The 24,131-nt window shown below is 38.9% G+C and overlaps 1 protein-coding gene across 11 annotated transcripts in view; it reads right to left on the bottom strand.

The window, feature by feature from the left end:
* PLCB4 (phospholipase C beta 4) overlaps positions 1-24,131 on the bottom strand; it is a 199,234-nt gene that overhangs the window by 127,958 nt on the left and 47,145 nt on the right. The window contains exon 1 of one of the 11 annotated variants that reach the window (XM_058181395.1): positions 13,948-14,085. The exons of 9 other annotated variants lie outside the window; for them this stretch is intronic. The gene's annotated coding sequence lies outside the window, so the exon portion shown is untranslated. Of the gene's footprint in view, positions 1-13,947; positions 14,086-24,131 lie in introns of those variants that run through there. One more of the 11 variants, XM_058181381.1, reaches the window with a different exon arrangement.

The raw sequence follows: 24,131 nt of genomic DNA, 5'->3' as shown, positions 1-24,131 counted from the left end.
AGGTGACTGAAGTATAGCTGCTCTGATATTTTAATCTCCCACACCACATTCATCCTTTACAAATATCGGGTGGTTGAAAGATTTGATAATTCAGATTCCACTTTGAATGGAAATTTCTTAGAGATACAATTTTCTCCTTTAAAGGAAAAGCAATGCTAGTTGTGGATAATATTTCATGTCTCTCTTAATGGAGTCTCATACTCTCATTCTAAGAAGAAGAAAAAAACAGGCCTGCATTCTGTATGCTTATATTCTGCAATATGCTGTTTGTATGTAATGTGATGTTGAGCATTACTAAGTAAAGAATGGAAGATTAACTCAAATCAATCTTTATTATGGTCATAGACCGGGCACAGAAAATAAAACACCCAATCCAATCCAATCCAAAATACAGCCATATTAAAAATACATGTTTTGATGTGTCCACAATCTGGAAAAAAAAAATAGTAGTTCTGAAAAATGACAGAAATTTCAAGTGATCATGGGGGAAGCTTTTGATTCATGCCAGAAAGGGTGGTCATTGCCACCTTTGGCTTTAGAATAAATTGCATGGGAGCTGGTATTCAGAAATGCTTGCCAAAAATAGAGTTACGCCATGTCTCCTGAAAAGCTGTGTTTTACATTTTCAAGGAAACTCAATTGCCTGGAAAAGAGCCATAATGCATTGCAATAACTTCAAAGAACATCAATGAAAAAAACCCAACAATGTGCAATCTGGAAACCAGGCTTGAAATAAAACCTCATTTTTCATTCTTTTGTAGTAGGTAAGACCATAGGAACTGATCTGCCTTGTGTATTTATTTGGCTCAAATCTCATCTATTGCAGAAGAGTTCAAAGCAATATACAGAGTGCTGCCTCCTCTTATTTTTCCCTACAGCAACCACCTAGTAAGGAATGTCGGGCCAAGAGAGAGTCACCAACCCAAAATCACCCAGTGAGGTTCTGTAGTTCAGAGTGTCCCTTGTTCCCGTCCCTAGTCCAGCATCTTTATAACTACATCACAGTATATTACACTACCAATGCCTACCCAATAATGAATATTATGGGTAGGTAGGTAGGTATTATGGGTATTATTATATAGGACCGGGATATCTTTGGGACCGCCTTCTGTTACCACATGCCTCCCACCGGCCGGTACGCTCCCATAGAGAGGGTCTTCTCAGGGTGCCGTCAGCCAAACAGTGTAGGCTGGCGACCCCCAGGGGGAGAGCCTTCTCTGTGGGGGCACCTACCCTCTGGAATGAGCTTCCCCCAGGACTTCGACAACTTCCTGACATCCGGACCTTTCGCCGCAAGCTGAAGACGTATCTATTCTTCCAAGCAGGACTGGCTTAAATAGGGTTTTTAAATATGGATTTTATTGGGGTTTATTTTATATTTTGTATTGTATTTTAAATTTTAGGCCATATTGAATAAGTTTTTTAAAGAGTGTTTTTTATTGTAATATATTGTATTATTTTATCTGCCTGTTCACTGCCCTGAGTCCTTTGGGAGAAGGGCGGTATAAAAATTAAATTAAATTATTATTATTATTATTATTATTATTATTATTATTATTATTATTATTATTACTCTATAACGAAATGAATGACTTTTTGGGCACATAATAAAATCAATCTTTCTTTCTTTCTTTCTCTCTCTCTCTCTCTCTCTCTCTCTCTCTCTCTCTCTCTCTCTCTCTCTTTCTTCCTCCCTCCCTCCCTCCCTCCCTTTCTCCTTGTATTGTATTGTACTGTATTGTGAAGTCCTGATGAATTTAAAGTAGTCCAAAAATCTAAAGTAACAGCAGATAACAAAATAAGGAGAAGCAACTGGTATTTTTCTCTATATTCCTCATCTAGTTCTCTTGGGCTTCCTATGTTATATCCTATAGGATATCAAAGTTGGCATTTTCTTCCTATGAACTGGATTTGCAGTCAGGTAATGTTTCCACCATATAATAAAGTAAGTCATCTTTCCTTACAAAAGTCCCCATTAAAAAATTATTTCTCACACATTTTCAAAGGCCAATCAAAATTCAAAATACTCTTTTATATTATCCAGCATTTAACTTACAACCTCTTCAAAGATGTCCTTTGAAATTATGGAACTGAAGTCCAACATATCATTATCATTAAGCAAATACAAGTAGTAGAACAAAGTCAAACTAGAGTCTTGGACTTTAAGAGAGCTAATTTCAATAAACTTAGAGAGAGCTTGAGAAGGATTCAATGGATGAGAATCCTCAGGGGGAAAACAACTCAAGAAGCTTGGGAAATTTTGAAAAGTGAGATTATAAAAGCACAGTCTAACACAATACCAATGAAGAAGAAAAATAGTAGATCTCAAAAGAAACCAGCATGGATGCATAAAGAACTATCTGACAAATTGAAAGACAAAAAGGACAAATATAAAAAGTGGAAAGAGGGGCAAATAACTAAGGCAGAATATCAGCAAATAGCGCGAGCCTGTAAAGATGAAGTGAGGAAAGCTAAGGCTCACAATGAACAAAGGCTAGCGTCAAAAGTAAAAATAACAAAAAGCTTCTTCCAACATGTTAAAAACAAGAAAAAGTCAAGGAAACAATTGGCCCATTGCTGGGAGAAAGTGGCAAGAAGATGACAAGCAACAGGAGAAAGCAGATCTACTTAACTCATATTTTGCATCTGTCTTTACACAAAAGGAAAAACAATCCAACCTATCAAAAACAGCACTACAAAAACAGATTAGAAACACAAGTTAAAATAGGAAGAAAATGGTAAGTGAACACCTGTCTACCTAGGCGAGTTCAAATCACCAGGACGGATGGATTACACCCCAAGGTTCTGAAGGAACTGGCAGGCGTGATCTCAGAACCACTGAACTATATCTTTCAAAGATCCTGGAGCACAGGGAGCTGCCAGAGGACTGGAAAAGAGCTGATGTAGTTCCCATCTTCAAAAAGGAAAAAACAGATCCAGGAAACTACAGACCTATCAGTCTGACCTCAATACCGGGAAGATTCTGGAAAAGATAATCAAGCAACGAATCACGAACACCTAGAAGCAAACAAAGTAATAACCAAAAGCCAACATGGGTTTGTCAAAAACAGATCATGCCAGACTAATCTTATCGCATTCTTTGACAAAATGACAAAATTAGTAGACCAGAGGAATGCTGTTGATATAATTTACTTGGACTTCAGTAAAGCATTTGATAAAGTAGACCATAACCTACTACTAGATAAAGTAGAAAAATGTGGGTTAGACAGCACCACCACCAGATGGATTCGTAACTGGCTGACCAACCGCACTCAACGTGTAGTCCTCAACGGAACTACATCCACATGGAGGGAAGTATGCAGTGGAGTACCCCAAGGCTCTGTTTTAGGCCCAGTACTCTTCAACATCTTCATCAATGACTTGGACGAAGGGATAGATGGGGAACTCATCAAATTTGCAGATGACACCAAGCTCGCAGGAATAGCCAACACTCCAGAAGATAGGCTCAAGTTACAGAAAGATCTTGACAGACTTGAACATTGGGCGCTATCTAACAAAATGAAATTCAACAGTGAAAAAAGTAAGGTTCTACATTTAGGCCAAAAAAACAAAATGCACCAGTACCGTATATGTGGTACCTTGCTCAATAGTAGTACCTGTGAGAGGGATCTTGGAGTCCTAGTGGATAACCATTTAGATATGAGCCAGCAGTGTGCAGCAGCTGTTAAAAAAGCCAACACAGTTCTGGGCTGCATAAACAGAGGGATAGAATCAAGATCACGTGAAATGTTAGTGCCACTTTATAATGCCTTGGTAAGGCCACACTTGGAATATTGCATCCAGTTTTGGTCGCCACGATGTAAAAAAGATGTTGAGACTCTAGAAAGAGTGCAGAGAAGAGCAACAAAGATGATTAGGGGACTGGAGGCTAAAACATATGAAGAACGGTTGCAGGAACTGGGTATGTCTAGTTTAATGAAAAGAAGGACTAGGGGAGACATGATAGCTGTGTTCCAATATCTTAGGGGCTGCCACAAAGAAGAGGGAGTCAGGCTGTTCACCAAAGCACCTGAGTGTAGAACAAGAAGCAATGGGTGGAAACTGGTCAAAGAAAGAAGCAACTTAGAACTAAGGAGAAATTTCCTGACAGTTAGAACAATTAATAAGTGGAACGACTTGCCTTCAGAAGTTGTGAATGCTCCAACACTGGAAATTTTTAAGAAAATGTTGGATAACCATCTGACTGAGATGGTGTAGGGTTTCCTGCCTGGGCAGGGGGTTGGACTAGAAGGCCTCCAAGGTCCCTTCCAACTCTGATGTTATGTTATGTTATATCTGGAGGGAACTTGGTTGTCAAAGCTGGGCTTTAGCAGCAGAGATGTTGCTGAACTACAATTCTCTGCTCCCTTGCTGTTTAAAAGACCATCACAGATTTTTTGCTAATTCTTTAACCAGCCATTCTGTGCATATGTGAAGTATCACTGATATCCATATTTTCTAACAAATACTTACCTTGTAAAATATATTTTTCCCAAGGAATCCCTGGAGAATCACTTATGAGCAAATGAACCACTTAATATTGGCACAAATAAAGCAAATGTACCCAAGAGTATTCTCAACAGGTGTGACTGAAAATATTACTCTCTAAAAACTTAGAATCCATACATGATAACTCAAAAATGAATTGCACAAGGTTCAGGGAGGCTTATTCCCAGATAAATGGTCTAGGATTGCAGCCCAAACCTATAATTTCCATATTCATGAAGAAATGAGCATCATCAAAAGATACCGAAGTATAGTTCTTGATACGATTCCAGTGACTAAACATGCAGCAGGAGCAGTAGGTCTTCAGCAAAAATTTTAACAAGATACGAAAGTACACAATGCACTGAATGCCTGCATTACATACCGGAAAAAAGCAAGCACTATCATAATTGAATTTAGCACTGTAGCTACTCTACAGCTCTGTAAACCTTTGCCAGGTAATTCACTGTAATCTAGGTCAAGGAAATAAAAAAATATATATAGCCACTTCTGCTTGTTCAAGGTTATAAAAACAAACATTTCATAGGACAAATAGAGAGGGGATACTGGCAAGGCAAAGGCTTTCCAAGAGACAGCTCTATCTTCTGTGGTTCTTGCAAGTTTCAGTTTAACAGCCAATTTAGACGTTTTTAATGATTTGCTCTTAATTTAATTTTCAGGAAATGAATCCAAATTGTAACACAAGAGAAGGACAAGCAATGTGGTTTTTTTCCAAGCCACTTTAAAAAATAATTTATTTTTGTTTTTAGTTATCACACTATGGCTAAAATATTGGCTGTAGCTGAGATGGAGAGAAGTCCTCTCAATTTCAAAAGAACCAAATGTAATCAGTTAAAATTTAATATGTCTCATATTTTTGTGTATGAAAAAACATTTGCATCATCAAACCCCGTTGTCAACATATATAGGGCAAGGAGCAAGCAAACAATAATACAAATGAAATCTATTTGCTCTAGGCAAAATTTGCTCTCTCTCTTTTTTTTTCTTTAGTTAGGTGCCACGAGTGTCTTTTCAAAGGTACAGAAGAAGAAGAAGAAGAAGAAGAAGAAGAAGAAGAAGAAGAAGAAGAAGAAGAAGAAGAAGAAGAAGAAGAAGAAGAAGAAGAGGAGGAGGAGGAGGAGGAGGAGGAGGAGGAGGAGGAGGAGGAGGAGGAGGAGGAGGAGGAGGAGGAGGAGGAGGAGGAGGAGGAGCAGCAGCAGCAGCAGCAGCAGCAGCAGCAGCAGCAGCAGCAGCAGCAGCAGCAGCAGCAGCAGCAGCAGCCGGGAATGCAACAGGCAAACACAAGGGATTGGGTGAGGGAAAATTAAACAAAAAAGGAAATAGCAACCATAACAAAGCAATATTAAAATTATTTCTCAAGGGAAAAGAATTTAAGAAGGGAAGGTTTTTTTCCCCTTTTTAATAGAGTTGGACAAGCCTTTTTTTAAAAATAGAAAATGCATTCCCCCCCACCCGAAAGTTCAGTGCTAGGTTTTGAATACGCAAGCCTAATCCTTCTTTGCAAAGGAGAGGCTAAGAGAAGAACAGTATCTTTTAAATAGCTTCTGGTAATCCTTCTTTGCAAAGGAGAGGCTAAGAGAAGAACAGTATCTTTTAAATAGCTTCTGGTACCAATGGGTGGAGGGATGGGGAGAACTTGTCAATTGCAAAGGAAACTCTCCCTCCAGCTGGTCTCCATCACAAGTGGAAGCTGCCTAAAGAAGGCATCAGGTTCCTCCCCCTTCCCAATTTTGTGCCCCTCTTCTCCCCTAACCATAACCAAAACAAGACCTGCTCAGGGACTCTTTTCCTAGTGGTAAAGTGTTAAGAGAAAGAGGAAACCCACACAACTGGGAATAAGCTACCCTGAACTCAATTAAATCTACATTCAAATATGCTAATGTTAAGTACTTTTAGAGGCTGGGGACTTTCATGATTCTTCTGACAGTGGAGGGCTTTTAGATTATGTGCGTTATTTTGAAGCACAGAGAGAACATTACAGCTAGTACAGGTTTACCTGTACAACCAGCCAACTTCAAAAGCTTTCATCTCTTTTTATTATCCTCATGACAAGAGCTTATTGTCTTGCTGCAGCACTACCTGAGTAAATACATTTTGACATGATGAAAGCACCAGTGTACTTCAGAATATACAACATAGAACTGGGCAGCTAGAAAGGAACTGCAGAGAAAATTCAGCTTGACCTAAAAATATGCCAGTAGTTGAAAGGACTTTTCATTTTAACTGCTCTACAGTCAAGTGGTGGGAAGATTCAGAAGCTCACAGAGGAATTGGTCTGTGTGACAGATACTTCTTCTTTCCCCCTTTATCACCATTTTGATGAACTTCAAAGATTTCACTTTAACATAACTGCAAATGATCCTCTGAACAACTTGGCTAATTAAGTCATAGTTCAGTCACAAAGACAGCTACTGTGGTGCATTTAGCTTTCATGCTCATTGGAAATACCTAACATTAGAAGTAATTTGGAAAAATAATTACTCCATAATGTTTATAAAAGAAATATGCTCCATTGCAGTATATTAATTTCTCCCTAATGGTCATGGGCTCCAGCTAAAATTGAAGGTATGATGAAAAACTTTAGTACAAGGAACTGGTGCTTAAGGTAAACACAGTGACCTCAAAAAGCATTTGCACAAATGTCGTAACTGTGTTGGGTAAATACGGACTACACATTATTTTCATTTCCAAACCACTAATCAGAGATTGAATCCACATTAAAACAAGTCAATAACATAAAATGTAACAAAGAGTTACTTTGTTCTAGCATGAAATCTACTGCTGATATGGCTCCAACCAGATTTGTATTCTTCCACTCCCCTAGAAAAAGGTTTCTTTCAAAAGCTTACAATTAGGCAGTTGTTAGATAATGTATGGTATTTTCAGAGAAAAGTCATATGTGTGTATGTGTGTATACATATCATTATACTTTTTTTTTCTGTTCAATCATGTCCAATTCTTGGAGAATGTCTGAACAAATCCCTGTAACTTGGCTAGATTTTTCAGAAGTGGATTGCATTGCCTTCTTCCTAGGGCTAAGACAAAGTGACTGGCCCAAGGTCACCCAGCTAGCTTTGTGCCTAAGGCAGGACTAGAACTCAATATATTCTTATTTTTAGTCTGATATCTTAAGCACTACACCAAACTAGTTTTCACATATACATATACATACACATATACATAAGACATATATATAAGACAAAAAGAAAGATTTCCTAAGGATTAATTAATTACTTTTGAAGAATTCAATATTATAGTCCTCTGAAACCAGTATCAGTGGTCAAGAAATTCATAAAGAATTGGCATTCACTTTTCCTACAATATTAAAATGAATAAAGCTGAATTGTTCAAGGAGGTTACCTATGTCCAAATATAAAAGCTACTGCTATAAGTCACATAGACACCATTGTTTGAGAATAGTTTATTAAGCAAACCATAATTCATATAGCATAGAAGGCAAAAATCACAGAAACCTCATAAAAATCAATGCTATGGCTGAGCAAGGTCATCATGCAAGTCTGTCACAGACATTTATGGAATAACAACCTTCAAACAAGCTTTCATAGTGTTGAGGCAGTAACCGTGGAGATCTCGCTTAGAGGTCTGGGTGGGTCTATCTGCATTCTATATGTTCCCAATGTATCTGTGTGACATCAGAGTTCCATTATTATCACATCTGCCTTCTGATCATGCCAGCCACAATTAGGAGACTCTAGGGAAGTGTAAGGGCTTTGAAAGGGGACTTCCAAAAATGGAGAAGTGCATATAAAGCCCTCCCTTTTGTATTGTTAATGTAGCCATCATGTCTTCTTTCAGGCACAACTGTTTCTGAATCTGCTCTTGGGGGGGGTGGGGGTGCCTCTATATACAGGCAGTCCTTAATTTATTACAATTGAGCCCAAAATTTATGTTGCTAAATGAGAAATTTGATAAGTGACCTTTACAACTTTTCTTGTCACACTTGTTAACTAAATCTCTGCAGTTGTTAAATTGGTAACATGGTTGTTAAGTGACTCTGATTTCCCCATTGACTTTGCTTGACAGAAGGTTGCAAAAGCTGATCACATGACACCAGGACACTGCAACTGCCATAAATGTGAGTCAGTTGCCAAGCATCCGAATATCAACCACATGACCATAGGCATGCTGCAATTCTCAAATATGGGGAAAAAATCATTTTTTTGATGCCATTGTAACTTCAGTTACTAAGTGAACTATTGTAAATCAAGGACTAACTGTAGGGGTGTGTGCCCCTGGTTGAACTGTGCCCTCCGGGTTTCCATGCATTCCATCAGCCGAGGGCCCAAGGTAGGGGTGGGGGGGTGGCGGTCGTGATTAAAGAGAGTCTGGAGCCGAGGGAGTCCACTGTTCCTCAGATAGCTGGTTGTGAATCCCTCCTTGCGAAGTGGGGCCATCGGAATCAGATGGGGCTGTTGATCACGTACCTGGCTCCTTGCTGCGTGACTACAGCCCTACCCGAGCTACTAGAGGTGCTTGCTGGCGTGGCGGTTGAGATTCCCAGACTTTTGGTCTTGGGAGATTTCAACTTGCCATCGGCCGGCTTGTCGTTGACGGTGGTTCAGGAGTTCCAGGCCTCCATGACGGCCTTGGACCTGGTTCAAGTAACTGATGGCCCTACACACATTGGGGGAGGCGCACTAGACTTGATTTTTATCTCTGGTCAGTGGGTTAATGATCTGGATTTAGGAGATATAGTGACGGAATCGGTGTCATGGTCAGATCATTTTCTCCTTCGCCTAGACTTTTGGACCGCCGCTCACCACCGCAGGGAGACGGAGCCAATACGTTGGTTCCGTCCCAGGCGCCTGATGGACCCGGAGAGGTTCCTGACGGAGCTTGGGCCGTTTCCTGAGGACCTTGCCCACGGCACGACTGAAAAACTGGTTGCGGCCTGGGAACGGGACGCGGCTGGGGCTTTGGACCGTGTCGTGCCTTTGCGGCCTCTGACCCGGTGTAGATCTCAATTGGCTCCCTGGTTTTCCGAGGAGCTGAGAGAGATGAAACGCCGGAGAAGACGCCTAGAGAGCTCTTGGAGGTCCAGCCGTTTCGAAGCTGATCGGACACTAGTGAGGTCTTTTACTAAGACCTACCTAGTGGCATTGAGGGAGGCGAAACGTTCTTATGTTTCCACCCTCATTGCATCAGCAGATAACCGCCTGGCTGCCCTGTTTCGGGTCACCCGTTCCCTCCTTCATCAGGAGGGACGGGATGACCCTTTACAGGGACGAGCTGAGGAGTTTAACGGTTATCTATACGATAAAATCGTTCAGCTTCGGGATAGTTTGGACCAAGATTGTGATGATCCGACCGAGATGACTGAGACACGTCTTGTTGAGGTTATTTGGGATGAGTTTGATTCTGTGGCTCCCGAGGACGTGGACAGGTTGCTGGGGAGGTTACATGCAACTACATGTTTACTGGACCCGTGTCCTTCCTGGCTAGTGCTGGCTGCTCAGGAAGTGACACGAGGCTGGCTCCAGGGGATTATAAATGCTTCTTTGATGGAAGGGGTTTTCCCCGCCGCCTTGAAAGAGACAGTGGTGAGACCTCTCCTTAAGAAGCCTTCCCTGGACCCAGCTATTTTGGGGAATTACCGTCCAGTCTCCAACCTTCGCTTTGTGGCGAAGGTTGTAGAGAGTGTGGTTGCATGGCAGCTTCCCCGGCACCTGGATGAAGCTGTCTATCTAGACCCGTTCCAGTCCAGCTTCCGACCCGGTTATAGCATGGAGACGGCTTTGGTCGCGTTGGTGGATGACCTCTGGAGGGCCAGGGATAGGGGTTGCTCCTCTGCCCTGGTCCTATTAGATCTCTCAGCGGCTTTTGATACCATCGACCATGGTATCCTGCTGCGCCGGTTGAAGGGATTGGGAGTGGGAGGCACCGTTTATCAGTGGTTCTCCTCCTATCTCTCTGACCGGTCGCAGACGGTGTTGACAGGGGGGCAGAGGTCGTCCGCGAGGCGCCTCAAATGTGGGGTGCCTCAGGGGTCGATTCTCTCGCCTACCCTGTTCAACATCTATATGAAACCGCTGGGTGAGGTCATCAGTGATTTCGGGGTGAGTTATAATCTGTACGCCGACGATACTCAGCTGTACTTTTCCACCCCGGACCACCCCAACGAAGCGGTCGAAGTGCTGTCCCGGTGCCTGGAAGCCGTACGGGTCTGGATGGGGAGAAACAGACTCAGGCTCAATCCCTCCAAGACGGAGTGGCTGTGAATGCCGGCACCCCGATACAGTCAGCTGCAGCCGCAGCTGACTGTTGGGGGCGAGTTAGTGGCCCCAAAGGAGGTGGTTTGCAACTTGGGTGTCCTCCTGGATGGACGGCTGTCCTTTGATGAACATCTGGCGGCCGTCTCCAGGAGGGCTTTCTACCAAGTTCGCTTGGTTCGCCAGTTCCAAGCCTTCCTTGACCGGGGTGCCTTATGCACAGTCACTCACGCTCTGGTCACGTCTCGGTTGGATTACTGCAATGCTCTCTACATGGGGCTGCCCTTGAGGTGCACCCGGAGGCTACAGTTAGTCCAGAATGCGGCTGCGCGAGTAGTAACGGGAGCCGCTCGCGGCTCCCATGTAACATCACTGCTGCGTAGTCTGCACTGGCTTCCTGTGGTCTTTCGGGTGCGCTTCAAGATTCTGGTTACCACCTTCAAAGCGCTCCATGGCTTAGGACCCGGGTACTTACGAGACCGCCTGCTGTTACCCTATGCCTCCCACCGACCCGTACGCTCTCACAGAGAAGGTCTCCTCAGGGTGCCGTCCGCCAAACAGTGTCGGCTGGTGGCCCCTAGGAGTAGGGCCTTCTCTGTTGGAGCATCGACGCTCTGGAATGAACTTCCCCCTGGCCTACGTCAAGTGCCTGATCTTCGGACCTTCCGTCGTGAGCTAAAAACATATTTATTTATTCAAGCGGGACTGGCATAATGGTTTTAATAGTTTTAATCTTAAACTGGGGTTTTTATTGGGTTTTTTAAATTCTTTTATAATTTTAAATTTAAACTTTTAATTATCAGCCTTTTGTAATTTGCTAGGTTTTAATGTTGGTTTTAATTGTATATGTATTGTGTTTTATCTTTGGCTGTACACCGCCCTGAGTCCTTCGGGAGAAGGGCGGTATAAAAATTTAATAAATAATAATAAAAATATGTATAAACAACTATCACACTTCACATTTTTACAGAAAGGAACATCAGATTTTCTCAACAAATTATATGTAAATGGTAGTATATATCTTAGATTCATTGAGGTTCACAAAAGAGATACATTTTATATTCATTGTTTGCAAAGACATCCCAAATCAGATAACTAAATAATCTGTCTAGATACAAAAATTCCCCTTTCTTATCACATTTAGAAAATCCATAGAGAGAATCAACAATTTCTATGTGCACAAAGATCAGGATTTATCAAAAGAATTTCACAACCTAGTCTAAAATAATCACGTTCATCAAATATTTTTAAGAGAGTCTAATTGAACTGGGATCCATCTATTCTAGCCTTCTTTAACAATAGCCACAAAGATATCACCAGCAAAATCACAAATAATAAGATATGACCTGGGTTCTTATACCTATCCTGACTTAAATCTGATCAACTATAACTGTTAATTCAAATTGTTCATTTTATCAGAAAGAATCTCTGTATTTTTATGCATCTTATTATAAACCATTTCTACTAGGCACATTTTCCCCATTAAACTCAGCTACCTTTTTTCTTGTTTCTGGCTGGCCTATTCAAGCTTTAGGATTCCATCAAAATTCATAAACAGTAATAAAAATATGTTGTGCCTTTCTATATAAACCCTGCAGATGCCCACAAGACAATAAAAAATTAAGAACTGGCCAGCTTCCTCCTTAACTATCAGAGTTATGGATATTAAAAGAGAAGACATGGATATTTTTGTCAAAATGAAAAAGATTCTAACATGCTGGTCTTGAATTCTATCAGAATTCTAACAAGATTTCAGTTTAGAAATACTTTACTGATAATTAATCAAAACCTTCCTGCGACTATCTCATCTGTAAACAGGATTTAGACAGCTATATATGAATCAACTATATACTAAATCAACTGTTAACCAATATAAAAAAGCAAGTATTATGCATGCCATTATTCAATTACCCATGCCCTTGGTCATTGCCATTCCTGGATGCTGGTTGGGAGATTATGAGATTTGAAGTAAAAATAAAATATGAAAAAGGGCACCAGAATGCAATTTCAGAATTAAATGGTAAAGTTTCATCTAAACTAACTAGAAAAACATAATATTCACATTATGCTAATATGGTTTATTGACTACAATGCGGAATGTTATATGATCCCAAGGTATAATTATTATTCAACAAAATAGCATATTGAATTTTTCCGCCCTGCATTCCAAGAAATATACTGAACAAGCTTTGTACATGATAGTTGTTGCAAGGATACAATGCTCAAACTATTAAAAAGAATGCATAGTTTCTTCTGCAGAAGAATGGCTAATTAAACTGGGGAAATACACTTCATATTTCAAAAGCAAATCTGACATAGAATTTAACGCAACTGCTTTTGAAATATAATTCTACATACAAATTTGCCTTTCTCTTAATGTATTCAGTTCCTCAGACAGAAATGACTACAACTGTTAATCTTATTTTATCTTACATTATGCTGATTATTGCTGTTGATATTTATATATTATTTAGGATTTTAGAATGATCTGTTGTTTTTAAAACTATATAATATATTTAGCTACTGCAAATATTGCAAGTAATCAAAATTTTAACCTAATTCTATGATATTTGTAAATTCCCTGTGCTTTATATTTCCTGCTTGGGGGTTTCTTTGTTCTTTCTCCTTGTAGGTCTTATTTTTCCTTTTCTTAAAAAAAAGGTTTAATAAAAATATAATAATAAAACAATCCAACCACATAGAACTAATTGTAAGACTAATTTTGGTATGAAATCATATTCTTATTGTTGCCTACTCTTCTTGGCTTAGAAGCCAGGGCTGCAAGACAACTGAACAGAAAAATTAAATATACACAACAGGCAATGTGTTGCAGCATGAAATAGCTCTAGGTGTTTAATAGTTAAACAAGCAAACACACATTTTCATCCTTGACATGCTGACATCCCCACTGGTTTGAACTATCACCCAGGATGGAGACAAGGTTCCCCAGACTGAGGCAAAGGAATCAGCATGCTAGGTTTTTATGTTAAATTGCCTCTTCGTCCTTCTCTCTTATCTCTGCCTAATTTTCCTGACATTATGCATTAGCAATTCTGGATTGTGTGAAACTGCTGCATACTCTAATTGTATTTACAACTCTAATATTGCGTCTCTACCTCTAACACACTAGCACATGAATAGCCTCTCTGTGACAAATCCTGGGGGTGGGGTGAGGGGGCTTTTCCTTTTTCCAAGCAATGTTGCATTTTACCTTTCCTCAGAGTCCTTTTTCCTTTAGGGCTGGATCGCCTTTTTCACCGCACACAGGTAAGTAGGCCCAGTCCAGTAGCAGGCAGCCACAGCTGTGGAAAATCTTTCAGTGTCACCCAGCTAAAAGGCCTTCTGAGTTGACCGAGTTGGAAATTTGCCTCTGGGTGCATCACATGGCTGAGGCTGCTGCCTCCCGTTTTGTGATCTGTGTTGTTCTCCAAGAATTTCCTTTTCTGCCGCTGCCTCTCTCCCCTGCTTCTCTGACTTTAATGGAAAGATCCATGTATTCCCCTGGACATCCATCATATAGCTCCTCGTGTTATTCCATTTCAAAGATATTTCTTTTTCTTTTTATTGCTCTGCTCCCCCCCTCACTGTTTTACTTGAGCTTACATGCATGGATTTTTTTTAAAAAGTAGAATAAGATAACCTTATTTGTTTTTTAAAAGGCATGACTATGTAATAAATTAAGCTTCTTAAAGCACTGCTTTGACAAACGTATCTAATTATGAAGCATTTAATGATCCTTCCACCTGGTAGCATGGTTGAAAATGAAGTAAGAGCTCCTTATTGCATGCACTTTTGCATTAAGAGCTCTCATTCAAGGGAGTAAACAAAGTCTGACCTGAAAAATGGGGATGCTACTAAGTATCTTTTCTTTGATTTAGCATCATTCAACGTTATAAACTAATCCTACCAGAAGACTGACATGTCATAGAATAATAATTGCTACTTACCAAGAAAAGCCACATCTCGCAGCAAGTATTACTGTCCTGCAGTGAATCAGATTCACCTATAGAGCCTGCATGATCTGATTTCTCCTTCAGTATGCAGAAGGAATCCTGGCTTCTTAGCTTACAAAACAAAACTTTGTTGTTTCTTATGATGATCAACCCAAGGAAATGAGAGGCTTGTTCAAGATCCTGCAACCTTTAGTTTGGAAAATATTCTAGTATCTCTTGGCTGCTTTTGTATTTCATTTATTTTTATATTGTGTTTTAACTGTTTTGTGATTGTTCGCCTCCAGAGTTACTACTTGAGATGGGTGGCTATATTAAATATATAAATAAGATAGAAAAGAATGAAGTTGTGGGTGCTCCAACACTGGAGGCTTTTAAGTAGAATAGAATAGAATAACAGTTGGAAGGGACCTTGGGGGTCTTCTAGTCCAAACCCTTCTCAGTCAGGAAACGCTACACCATTTCAGACAAATTGGTTATCCGATCTCTTCTTAAAAACCTCCAGTGTTGGAGCATTTACAACTTCTGGAGGCAACTTGTTCCATTGATCAATTGTTCTGTCAGGAAATTTCTCCTTAGTTCTAAGTTGCTTCTTTCCTTGATTAGTTTCCACCCATTGCTTCTTGTTCTACCCTCAGGTGCTTTGGAGAATAGTTTGACTCCCTCTTCTTTGTGGCAACCCCTGAGATATTGGAACACTGCTATCATGTCTCCCCTAGTCCTTCTTTTCATCAAGCTAGACATACCCAGTTCCAGCAGTAGGGACTGGACAACAATTTGTCTAAAATGGCATAGGCTTGAGCTGGAGGGGGTTGGACTAGATGACCTCCAAGGTCCCTTCCAACTCTGTTATTCTGTTATTCTGTCTGAGCGAAGAATGTACAAACCCAAGGCTCACCATACTAATTGATTGGGATTACATAATAAATTATAGTACAACACACTAATCCATAGTTTGTAACCCTTTGAGGTATGGAAGAACAAGAAACAAAAATGCAGAGATCTTTTTAATTAGAAACTTATGAAAATGCCATAAATTTTAGTAAGAGCAAATTTGAACCTCAATTTATAATAATAAAATGCAATTTTACTGGTAGTCCTTGGCTTACAACAGCAATTAGGACCTCATAAGACCACAACTTCCAACTTCCATTGACTTCTTCAATGACTAATGGAAATTGACCTGGGAAGGTCGGAAAACTTGATAATGCAGGATGCTGCCATGGCTGGAATTGAAGGAATGGTTGTAAGTATCATTTGTTCAGTGCCATTGTAACTTTAAACAGATACTGAATGAATGATCATAAGCCAAGGACTACCTGTATAAAAATGTTTGTGTAATCACAACAGGTAACAAAAGTACGTTGATATACATACTGTGCATTTATGCATGTACAAATGCAGCTGATTAAAACATAAAAATATCTAAATCAATTTTTATAAATATCTTACCAAGTTTTGCATATTAGATTGCCAAGTGAAATTAAAAACTGGAATTTTCCTAGAGATTGTTGACACAAAAGGTGACCTTTCAAAGTACAATACATAAGTGTCCTAGAATTGTTATAGAGTCACATTAATCTTCAAAACTGCTGGTCTACATCTGTCAAGTCATTCAAGAGAGTGTCAAATAATTACATGCTTGCCTAGTAACTGAAGTTGGCGGAAGAAGACAGAGGAGATCTATATCCCATATTTGTAAAGGTGAACTTCCCTTCCTATGGCCTATTCAGCAATTTATTACCAGAAAGACATTATATGATCCCAACAAATATATTTCTTACATCGTATGTAAACCTGCCCCAGCTTAAAGTACATTAAGATTTACAGGACAAAGTCAAACTAAATATTTCCATTCTTTCCTCTTTCCCCTGCTTTTCCAAACTACCCATAATGCAGGAAAAAAAACATTTACCTAATAGCCCTAAACCCCAATTATTCCAATGGCCACAGAAGCTTCTGACTTAGTGACATAATCCATTGATATTAATCCATTGATATTAATTTGTCTTATAGTATATATAACAGGAAAAATTGTAATTGAGATAAATGGGAATTAAAGAAACTAGAAGATTATTTCTTTCTGTTTGACCATCATCTCAGAAATTGCACTAGTATGTGGGAAAGACCTTGGAAGATGGAGTGAAGAGATGCTACCTAGGGAACAGTCAGATAAGAGGCAGCATAGCACACTACTGCATAGTGTGTAGTGCAAGAAGCTCAGAAGGGACCTTCACTAAGTTATAGGTCTGTAAAGATTTCGGGTGGGGGAAGGGAGACTGTACTTTCAGACTTGCAAATTTTCAATACTGTAAAGTAAATTAGTTTATCTGGACGGTTTCCTATGTGGTCTACCTGGTAAGGCTGATGGAAATTGTTACTTAATCTGGCATAATTCTGAATGTACTTAATGTAAAATCCATTTACCCCTTTGTAGGAAACTGCAGGGAGATAAATGGGAATTAACTATTAGCCCTAAAATTCTTTGGGCATTCATAAACAATAAAACAATTTTGTGGGGATTCCACTGAAGGCACCACCAATTTACTATGAGGCAGCTTGAGAGAGTTGAGACTTTCTTTTCTTTTAACTTAAATAAAGGAACTTCAGCAGAGTTGACACACTGCCAACTGAAAGCTCCAATGATCTTGAAGAGAATTGTTTTCATTTTCCTTCTTGTACAGAGAAAGAATCTTGGCCAGTCAATCTATATTAGCTGAAATGGGGGCAGCCATTTCTTTATCTCTTGAAGGGGTCTTGGATTGACAAGCAAAAATTACTTCCAGAGTATATCTGATATATTCTGGGCCACTAGCATTTTGGTTTAAAAAGTTTTCTTTGGGTTCCCCCCCCCAAGGAATAGAAGGCAAGACAGATAATTGATGACCTATCAATCAACTGCATTCATAATAATTTCCAACATCATTACCCCACCACCGAAAAGAAATTGCCACCCATGTCCTATTCAAGATTGAATGGATGTTTAATTTTACTGGATGGTGTAATGATTAATGAGTCATGGGTAATTAGGGGAACTGTTTTAGAAGAAATATTTGGATCAACTGCCTTAGAAATTAATTAGGGCTAAGAAATACATTAATTGAAAAACTGATATGGATGAACTTAAATGTCACTAAAGACTTCATCCATGGAAGGAAACTTAATTGGTTTACGTTCCCTGAAACATACATTTAAAGGAGTGGTTTCTATATCTGCATACATCTTTTAACAAAATTTTGTAACCTGTTGGTTTTGTGATAAAAATTTTGCACTTTTTTATTTCTACTATGACCTCTGTTCATAAGGTATTGAGAAGTGGACTGCAGCTTAAAAAATTATTTTGCTACGCAATCTTGCATATGCATACCTATTCCACTGAGTGAATATTCCAACATAAGTATGCATAGCATTGCAGCTTTGCGCAACTGTCAAGATACTGCAAGACATGGCAGGTATTTGAAAAGACAGTCACACTGTTTCTTCAGAGTATTGTACTGATGCCACATAAAATTTTAGAAATTAGAAATTAGAAAGTTTAACACCATGTCTACCTGTCAACATCTTTTCAAGCTACTGGGAAATACAATGAATCCAAGACACATTCAAGTGAAGCTGAGAAAAGCAACTTGCCCTTTTGCTTGTTTGTGCCTCATCAGAACCAGTACAGAACAAATAGCTTTATCCTGAATGTAACTTATGGGGTGTTTTTTTACATGGCAAAATTGACGTTAGGTGGAACATAACAGTTCTCCTTCCTTGCGTGCAGAACAGAAGACAAATCCTTGATGTACTAATTAGTGTTGACTTCATTTGAAAGAATATGCAGTTAAATGCATGTAATTGTACTCCATGCTCCATGCACTGCACTCTTGCATCCGAAGAGATTTTTGTTTTCAAAGGGAATCACTTAGACATATTAAGTATTTTTTGACACAAAGGTGACTCACGATATAAATTACAAAAGGAATTACAAAGTCATTCAGTAATAATAGTAAAAATAAACTAAAAACAAGACAAGATTTTTTAAAAAAAATAAAAAGCAGAAAATAAAATGGTGGGGGAAAGAGGGTTCCATTACAGAGACAATATTTCTATATTTCCTCTTCAGGAAACAGCCATAATTACATGATAACATGTATAAATATATAATATGTATGCAACTAAATATCAATGACAAGGAAGCTACTTGGGTTTCTCGTAAGAAGGAAATCCATCTTAAATATTTGATTCTGAACTTCCACCCTGACAACAAAAAATATGGCTCTACAAAACAAGATTAACTCAAAATATAGGAAAAAGTGCTCCTTTTATTTTCTTGTATATCTTGAGTCCCCCATAACATTTATTTAAGGGTGTATATTTTGCATCTCCATTTACAAATGGTATACTATGTGCAACTGGCCGCACCAAGATGCAACTCAAACCTTCAGACCTAAATTTAATCTGGAACCAAGTTAATAGAAATGATATCCCTGGATAAAAGCTGTACCATTTAAGACAGTATGATCTGGGATAATGAGTTCTTGAAATATATTCTAAGAATACCAATTATGCCCACAAAATTAGCACAAAATCATCTCTGAATAGTCTGTACTTTGTGTATGTAAGCCATAATTGATCCAAAAAGGACCACATTGTTCCCAGTTGACTTAAGTCTCTCATCTACTAAAAGCAGATACCTGAACTATGACTTATTAAGGAAAATTAAGTTCTTCATTTAAAGAGAGTAGGAGTGTATGCTCCAAAAAAGAAACATTAGCAATTGAAAGCATCTGCCTACCAAAGAGCTTGTTCTACAACTGGAGACCTAATGCATTACTTATTATTATTTATCTTTATTCATTAAACATGAAACTCAGTCAACTGAACATTCAAAAAGGCATCACAAATACTATTGACTGGTGTTGATGGTTGATATAGGTTGCTGCCAGCGTCCTAGGTATCAACCAAGTACATTATTATTATTATTATTATTATTATTATTATTATTATTATTATTATTATTATTATTATTATTATTATTATTATTATTATTATTATTATTATTACAACAACAAAAGAATTTCTTGCCCCAGAAATCTAAAGAACTAAACAAAAGAAAGGGTAGAAAATTTATGAACTTCCTAAATTTTGTGGAGATCCAGAACTCAGTATCCCTCAGCAACAGAGCCTTGCTTGCTGCAAGTTGTAGAGAGTTTGGTTAAAAAATATCTGAAGCAAAAAAACCCCAAAAACATTCTTATTGGAAAACAGGTCAGGAGAAATATAAAATCAATACTGTTAAAATCACTGTTGCATGCTTTTGAACACCATAGCAAAATTTCCACCCACTTGCCCTTTCCTGATTACTATGTAAATTCTGGAGCTGCTAAATGAGAACATTAGACCATGTTATCTGCTATGCATCTTAAATGCAAAAGCAATATGCCTTACTACTGTATGCATCCAATGAATTTAAAGATGAACATAAAGAAGCAAAACCGATTTGCCTGCTGAAATCAACCTGCTCATAGCAATATTTTATTTTTTGCCATCCAGATCAACATGGATCTGGGCCTCTTAAATACCAATATGAACATTAAATGAGGCCCAATAAAAAGACACTGAGGAAAAGTTGACTTCTTAAAATATAGATTTTTAATTTTGATATGTTCCTATTAGGGCTGTGAAACAGCTAAAAATGGGGCTGTACAAATACATATATAGAACACTATGCAAAGCACCAAGTATTTGTATGGACCTAAATAAAAATATGGTCTAAACTCAAAACTTGCTCAAATTCCATCTAAGCTATGGACTGACCCAACACAAGGATAGATTTATTTTCTTGTATCCTACTACTGAGGAAAAAAATATGTATTTTACTTAATTTACCTATCCATAATACAGATAGCCAAGTTACTGCCATATTGCTTTGTGTAATTGGGAAAAATTTTGTCTACGTAGTTAAGAATCCTGTTCCCCCTCCTCACTGGCTCCAGAGAAATCCTGACCCAAATCTAACAGAACCGTTTCCTGTTCCCAGACCTGCTTATTTTGGAGAACTCATTATCCCAGTTTGTTCAATCATGGTATGGTAAATCCAACCTTCTGTAACAACCTGAATCATATTTAGGTACACTGTTCACAAATTACTAGCCTCCCACCCCCAAAAGATTTTAACTGAATAAAAGGCAAGTTATATCCATCATCATATAAGAGGAGTCAAAGGCAAGCCAAAGGCAGAGACTGTCTTCACAGGTATAAATGCAGTCTCCCTCCTCCCTGCCCAATCATAGGCATATATGGTTTTATTTTTAGACTATTTCCACAATAAAGGCTTGCACTGTTTGGGAATCAGCTCTGAACCCGTTTGATCTCATGACATCATCTATTTTCAGAAGCCCAGTCCATCCAATTAGCAGGACAGTACGATCTGTTTTTCCCCCTCAAATTGCTGCAGTGCTCCAGATTTTATGAGCAGTCCAATTTCCTATTGGTGGTATTTTCTAGGATTCAGAGGTAGCAGAAGTAAAAGTAATTGCAAGACACTTTAAAACCACAATGTGAGGGATTGAAGGTGAGTATACAGGTGGTGCTATGGAATTGCTTTCAGGCTAAATTTGGCTTGCAAACCCAAGGGGCTAAAGGCCAGTTTTGAAACAAATAACTTGAAATCATTGCTAAGTTAAATTCAATGTAGTAGTGATAGCTTAAATACATATTCTGTGACTTGAAAGAGGTAAGTGTCTGTTGAAATTATTTATGCCACACAGTTGAGAAATATGTATAAACCCTAGGAAGTAAATTAAAGCTATTAAAGCTAAATGTCATCTTTTCCTATCCAATCCCAATGTTTGCCACTGAAATTATTGTTCTCATATGTTAAGACTTCCATAATGGATGGGTACTCAGAATTAAAAATGTGTGTGTGTCACAAGCTCCAATCCGTGTTTGTAGCACAAGTTTTTCTATAAATGGGATTATTTTAAAAGATCCATAGGATATATAAAGTTTTCAAAGGCTCAGGTCCCATTATTGAATACATACATATAGAGGGAAAAAGAAAACACCAAAATAAACCAGATCCTGAAAAAAGTCTTATGCATCATAACTGTCATGTCACACCAGCTAGATTGCTAGTTATGAAATATGCAGTAATAAGAGAAAAAAGAAATATAAGATTTACTTTAGTATTTACTGGGGCTTTAATTTAATCTACCAGGATCCACAAAAAAAATACCAAAAGGCTGACTTCATTTTAAAATGCTGAGTAGTTTGTTTTGGTATCTTCAGACATTTCACATCAAGGGTTGCAGATGTCTAAGGAACCACACTGTGCACTCTGACGTAGGTTATAGTTAAAGCTCGTAGATCTTTCTGACAACCGAACCAACCTTCCACTAATTGATTAAATACCATACAAAAGCCACCATGCGGTACTCGTAGTACCACGCCTAGGAGTGTCTAATCAATATGTAAGTTTGTAAAGAAATGACAAGGTGAGGGTAGACATTGCATCAGCAAACTAAGTACTATTAAGCAATTTGTAAAGCCAGCCAACGTATCAAGAATTTCCATGGATAAAGCTTTTGAATTCGTTAAGTTGTATTTGATGCAGTGGCAGCAGTAATTATCACACTTACAAATCAATGCCTAAAGGAAGATTTTAATCCCTGCAACTTAACCAACACAATCATACAGTAAACATACTAATCATACACACACTGGAGTCAAAAAACTGATGGCAGAAATAATGAATTCTCCAATTCTAGGAGTGCTCTGGTTCCAGTAGTCATTTATTTGAGACAAAAAACTTCCATAGGAGCTGATGCTAAATTCCCTTTTGGGCTTTGGTGAAGCCATGACTGGACAGTTGCTTAGAGTAACCTCATCCATAATTAGCAAGCCCTGCATTCCTGTCTGCCCAGCCTAGCAAGACTAGCTAAAGGGATAACTAGGAACTAGGGCATCCAATGAGAATTGGACATGAAAGTCTGAAATTGCTTCAACATCTCCCTTGGGATTCTGGCCATGAAAAGGAATGATCTACTGAGGGATTCTCAGAGGGGTTCTCTAGTGCAGGGGTCCCCAAGTCCTGGGCCTTGGCCCACTACTGGTCCTTGAGCTTGTGTGGGCCACAGAAGTGGCGGGTGAGCGAGTTTGCATACACATCCCCTCTTGTGCAAGTAATGGGCAACCATGTGTGTCCACACTCCATTTGTGCAAGTTGTGTGTGTGTGTGTCCACCACTCTCGCAGAACCATTCCTTCTCTCCCGCCCCCGCTGGTATTTAGGAATGACCTCTGGAGACAGGAGGGGGAGTCGCAGACAGGACAACCAGCACACAGAAGTGGGGAGAGTGTGGGAAAAGTTTCAGAAGGGACTCTCCCTAGTTTTACGGAGAGTAAAAGGAAAAGAGGGGAGAAAGAGTTTCAATCTTGCAAGATTTTTTAAATCTAACTTTACAATAAAAATAGAACTAGTACTCATGGTTGTGCTTCTTGTCTAGACTATCTCACAGGGTTAACAGGTTCTGACACTGGTGAGTTCTGTGTGCAATGGCCTGAGTCCCACTGGTTTTCACATCTCCAGCTTCTACCTTTATACCAACCTTAAATGTTGACACTATTGCTAGCTTAATAATACAACACCAAAGCAACGACTTTGCTACATAAGCTACTCTGATTTACTTCATATTCACACCAGTTTTGCATATCACCTAAAATTCCAGCAAACATTATTAGTTTAGGATTATATATAATCTAAACCTGTTGTTCTATCAGGCAGCTATTTAAAGTCTTGAAGCAAGAACACATAAAGCACATATTTACCACAGCACTGTACAATTTGCCTTTTGGGGACTTGGCAGAGAGTAGCTACTTGTCACATCAGCAAGTAGCAAATTACAAGCCTGCGGTAAAAGTTAAAATGCTTGTATAAACTGAGTCCATTAAAACAGAAATATGCAAGTCAGTTGAAGCAGAGGAAAACAGAGGGTATTCTTTTTTCCCCCTTGTACTGCTCTAAATGTAAAGAAAATCTTCATTCACAAAAAACAACAACCCTGTAGAGTAGGTGAGAAATCTAATCTGAAACATGATAACTATCTATTTGCATACGTTTCTTTGGAAAAGCATTCTGTATTCAACCTCAAGTAGCAAAGCTATGATGGCTAACCTTGGGGAAACTAACTCTTAACTAACAGCTCTACAGGAGTTCAGACAGTTAGAGAGTTAGTTTCTTTATTATCCCATATTTTATTACTTTATAAGTAACTTAAGACAGCTTGGCTGGTTGGGCCAAGTTCAGTCAGAATTTGCTGACTCCACAACGTGGCAACTCTATGCACAGCAGCTGTGTTTTATGCAGCCTCCAAAAAACAGGAGTCTAAATTTTCCAGACTTGACTTCAGTAAATATGCATAGATGTTGCTAGATGAACTGAACCAAACAAATATTTCATT

The sequence above is a fragment of the Ahaetulla prasina genome, chromosome 1, assembly GCF_028640845.1.
Source record: "Ahaetulla prasina isolate Xishuangbanna chromosome 1, ASM2864084v1, whole genome shotgun sequence".
Classification (NCBI taxonomy): domain Eukaryota; kingdom Metazoa; phylum Chordata; class Lepidosauria; order Squamata; family Colubridae; genus Ahaetulla; species Ahaetulla prasina.
This window is presented reverse-complemented; position numbering and strand designations above follow the sequence as displayed.